We start from the raw sequence: 5,000 nt of genomic DNA on the forward strand, positions 1-5,000 counted from the left end.
AAACATAGCCACTGGTTCTGGATTAGTTCTGGAATAGATTTCTTGTTGGTGGCTGGCACATTTAAGCTTGGCCGTTGCTTATATGATGGTTGCCGAAACACTTGAACATAAGTGTTAAGCAATTTTGTAAGTCTGAAGGCATAATAATGCATTTTATAAACTGAGTGTATTGAAACTAAGACGTATTCTATACTCACTTTTTTTTTAGTGAGACTTATTTGCACTGACTCGCAGCGGTGCCCTTTCAGCTCGGAAAAGTTTCCTGCTATCTGATTGGTTAGAATTATCTTGTCCAACCAATCAGTCAGCGGGAAACTTTTCCGAGCTATAAGGGCACCCCTGCGAGTCTGTGCAAATCTGCCTCACTAAAAAGATTTGACTATAGTTCCAAGGCCTTCCTAATGTCGTTAAACAGACTTTCATTTTCATTTTGTAGGTAAACCTATAATGGTACTTCATTCTCACCCCGTCATCAAGCCCTTACTTGAGGCATTTCTTCAGTTTTAAGATGTGGAATGATCTTCCCTATCTGGTAGTTGAATCAGTTGGACTTCAAACGTTCAAACTTCCATGCAATTTTTATATATTGATCATACTGACATAATTTTCTTACTATAGTTTATATACAGTATGAAAGATATATTTCCATGTTATTACTGTTCAAAAGTTGTTTAATTTAAATTTTTCATTAATTCACTTGTAATTCATTTCCTTAATTCCATTGCCTGCTGTGCTATTTTTCCTTGTCAGCCATTATTTTAATGTTACTGTTCTTAAAATATTCGATTTAGACTGTTAATTACTTCTCCTATAGTTTATACATTTCCTTATTTCCATTCCTCTCCGAGCTATTTTTTCCCGCTGGTTCACCCAAGGGGTTAACTACTGCACTGTAATTGTCCAGTGGCTACTTTCCTCTTGGTAAGGGTAGAAGAGACTCTCTAGCTATGGTAAGCAGCTCTTCTGGGAGAAGGACACTCCAAAATCAAACCATTGTTCTCTAGACTGGGGTAGTGCCATAGCCTCTGTACCATGGTCTTCCACTGTCTATGGTTAGAGTTCTCTTGCTTGAGGGTGCGCCCGGGCATACTATTCTATCTCATTTCTCTTCCTCTTGTTTTGTTAGTTTTCATAGTTTATATATGAAATTTTTATTTAAATGTTACTGTTCTTGAAATATTTTTTTTCCTTGTTTCCTTTCCTCACTGGGCTATTATCCTTGTTGGGGCCACTGGGCTTATAGCATCTTGATTTTCCAACCATGGTTGTAGCCTAGCAAATAATAATAATAATAATAATAATAATAATAATAATGATATAGCATCTTGCTTCTCCAACTAAGTTTGTAACTTAGATAGTAATAATAGTAATAATCATAGTAATACCAATTTATCCAAAGCATGTATTTTCATGGGGCTGCTAACACACATACTGGCAAGAATTATCGAAGCGATCATTACCCAAATTTCACATTCCGACATAAAACTTTCGTCAGCTCCAGTTGTTAGTTTTCATGCGAATATTCTCCTTTGGGATAAAGTTTTCTTGAACAATGTTTTTCGGGTTAATGACTTTGTGGAACAGAATTCTGGAAGGGTCTTCTTTTGGATAAAGTCCTGTCCTTGACTACAGTGTTTTACGGGTTAATGACTTTGTGGAACGGAATTCTGGAAGGTTCTCCTTTTGGGATAGTCTTGTCCTTAACTATATTGTTTTTGGGGTTAATGACTTTGTGGAACGGAATTCTGGAAGTTTCTCATTTGGGATAAAGTCTTGTCCTTAACTATATTGTTTTTGGGGTTAATGACTTTGTGGAACAGATTTCTGGAAGGCTCTTCTTTTGGAAAAACTCTTGTCCTTAACTCTATCGTTTTTGGGGTTAATGACTTTGTGGAACAGAATTGTGGAAGGCTCTTCTTTTGGAAAAACTCCTGTCCTTAACTCTATCGTTTTTGGGTTAATGACTTTGTGGAACAGAATTGTGGAAGGCTCTTCTTTTGGATAAAGTCCTGTCCTTAACTACAGTGTTTTGCGGGTTAATGACTTTGTGGAACAGATTTCTAGAAGCCTCTTCTTTTGGATAACGTCCTGTCCTTAACTACAGTGTTTTGCGGGTTAATGACTTTGTGGTACAGATTTCTGGAAGCCTTTTCTTTTGGATAAAGTCCTGTCCTTAACTACAGTGTTTTGCGGGTTAATGACTTTGTGGAACAGATTTCTGGAAGCCTTTTCTTTTGGATAAAGTCCTGTCCTTAACTACAGTGTTTTGCGGGTAAATGACTTTGTGGAACAGATTTCTGGAAGCCTTTTCTTTTGGATAACGTCCTGTCCTTAACTACAGTGTTTTGCGGGTAAATGACTTTGTGGAACAGATTTCTGGAAGCCTTTTCTTTTGGATAAAGTCCTGTCCTTAACTACAGTGTTTTGCGGGTTAATGACTTTGTGGAACAGAATTCTGGAAGCCTTTTCTTTTGGATAAAGTCCTGTCCTTAACTACAGTGTTTTGCGGGTAAATGACTTTGTGGAACAGATTTCTGGAAGCCTTTTCTTTTGGATAACGTCCTGTCCTTAACTACAGTGTTTTGCGGGTAAATGACTTTGTGGAACAGATTTCTGGAAGCCTTTTCTTTTGGATAAAGTCCTGTCCTTAACTACAGTGTTTTGCGGGTAAATGACTTTGTGGAACAGATTTCTGGAAGCCTTTTCTTTTGGATAACGTCCTGTCCTTAACTACAGTGTTTTGCGGGTAAATGACTTTGTGGAACAGATTTCTGGAAGCCTCTTCTTTTGGATAACGTCCTGTCCTTAACTACAGTGTTTTGCGGGTTAATGACTTTGTGGAACAGATTTCTAGAAGCCTCTTCTTTTGGATAACGTCCTGTCCTTAACTACAGTGTTTTGCGGGTTAATGACTTTGTGGTACAGATTTCTGGAAGCCTCTTCTTTTGGATAACGTCCTGTCCTTAACTACAGTGTTTTGCGGGTTAATGACTTTGTGGAACAGATTTCTGGAAGCCTTTTCTTTTGGATAACGTCCTGTCCTTAACTACAGTGTTTTGCGGGTAAATGACTTTGTGGAACAGATTTCTGGAAGCCTCTTCTTTTGTATAACGTCCTGTCCTTAACTACAGTGTTTTGCGGGTAAATGACTTTGTGGAACAGATTTCTGGAAGCCTTTTCTTTTGGATAAAGTCCTGTCCTTAACTACAGTGTTTTGCGGGTAAATGACTTTGTGGAACAGATTTCTGGAAGCCTTTTCTTTTGGATAAAGTCCTGTCCTTAACTAAAGTGTTTTGCGGGTTAATGACTTTGTGGAACAGAATTCTGGAAGGCTCTTCTTATGGATTAAGTTCTGTCCTTAACTATAGTGTTTTGCGGTTAATGATTTTGTGGAACAGAATTCTGGAAGGTTCTACGTTTGGGATAAAGTCTTGTCCTTAACTACAGTGTTTTGCGGGTTAATGACTTTGTAGAACGGAAGTCTATAAATAGCTCCCAAGATACCGTATAGAGATGAATACACTCTGGCTTACTCGTGTCGTAACGATTATATAAAGGGGCATAGCCAACACTTAAAAAACGTAACTTTAATCGGAAATTCTTAGTAAAAATATACTGTTCTTAGCCGTATTTCAGTAATATACAGGCGTCTGTAATTTTTACCCTACTTTATTAATATCATTTACTGGTTTGTGACCGTAATATCACTCCTTTACGTAAACATATCAGTTTTTAAAACGGTAAATGCCTGGCAACATTTATTCCAAGTTTTTTTTTACTCTGAATCTATCGAAAGACCATATTTTAATGCAAAGATAGACATTTTCTAAACTACCATTTGGTAGGATACTGTCATTGGTAGGATACTATTATTTGGTAGAATACTATCATTTGGTAGGATACTATTATTTGGTAGGATACCATCATTTGGTAGGATACCATCATTTGGTAGGACACAATCATTTGGTAGGACACTATCGTTTGGTAAAATACTATTATTTGGTAGGATACTATTATTTGGTAGGATACTATTTTAAATATGGTAGGATGCACTGTTAAACATTTGCCGTAAAAATAACGGTAAAAATCCTCGAATAGATGTTGCCAGGCATTGACTGTTTTAAAAACGAATATGTTAACGTAAAGGAGTGATATTAAGGTCACCAACTAGTTAAAGATAGTAACGAAGTAGGGTAAAAATCACGGTCGCCTGTATTCTACCTCACAATATTGTAGAAGTTTTATTCCAGCTGTGACCAAGTTGTGGAATGCTTTGTAGAAGTTTTATGCCAGATGTGAGAAAGTTGTGGAATGTTTTGTAGAAGTTTTATTCCAGCTGTGACCAAGTTGTGGAATGATTTTCCTAATCAGGTTATTGAATCGTTAGACCTTCAAAAGTTCCAACCTGCAGTAAATGTTTTTATGTTGATCGGGTTTACAATAAGTCTCTGTTTATAGTTTATATATGATTATCTGTTTTAATGTTTTTGACATGTTCTATTTTAAGTATTAATTACTTTTTATAACGTTTATTTATTTCGTTATTTCCTTTCCTCACTGGGCTATTTTTCCTTGTAGTCCTCGGGCTTACAGCATCTTGCTTTTTAACTATGGTTGTGGCTTAGCTAATAATAATAATAATAATAATAATAATAATAATAATAATAGAAGAACAGCAGCATATGTTTACGGAGAATTTCCCATTAAAATTACAATTTTTTTCTTTAACGTCTATTCTACATCTTCAAATTCTTGAAGGGTTCAATAACACCCCATGTAAGATCTTACACCTATAAAATTACAAAGGGAACCTTGAAGTAGTAGTCTACTCTACATCTTCAAATTCTTGAGAGGTTCCATAACACCCCATATAAGAGCTTACACCTATACAATGACAAAGAGAACCTTGAAGTAGTAGTCTATTCTACATCTTCAAATTCTTGAAGGGTTCAATAACACCCCACGTAAGATCTTACACCTATACAATTACAAAGAGAACC

The 5,000-nt window shown here is 36.3% G+C and overlaps 1 protein-coding gene across 1 annotated transcript in view; it reads right to left on the reverse strand.

The window, feature by feature from the left end:
• LOC137627230 (ribosome-binding protein 1-like) overlaps nt 1–5,000 on the reverse strand; it is a 10,023-nt gene that overhangs the window by 49 nt on the left and 4,974 nt on the right. The window lies entirely within an intron of this gene.

The sequence above is a fragment of the Palaemon carinicauda genome, chromosome 35, assembly GCF_036898095.1.
Source record: "Palaemon carinicauda isolate YSFRI2023 chromosome 35, ASM3689809v2, whole genome shotgun sequence".
Taxonomy (NCBI): domain Eukaryota; kingdom Metazoa; phylum Arthropoda; class Malacostraca; order Decapoda; family Palaemonidae; genus Palaemon; species Palaemon carinicauda.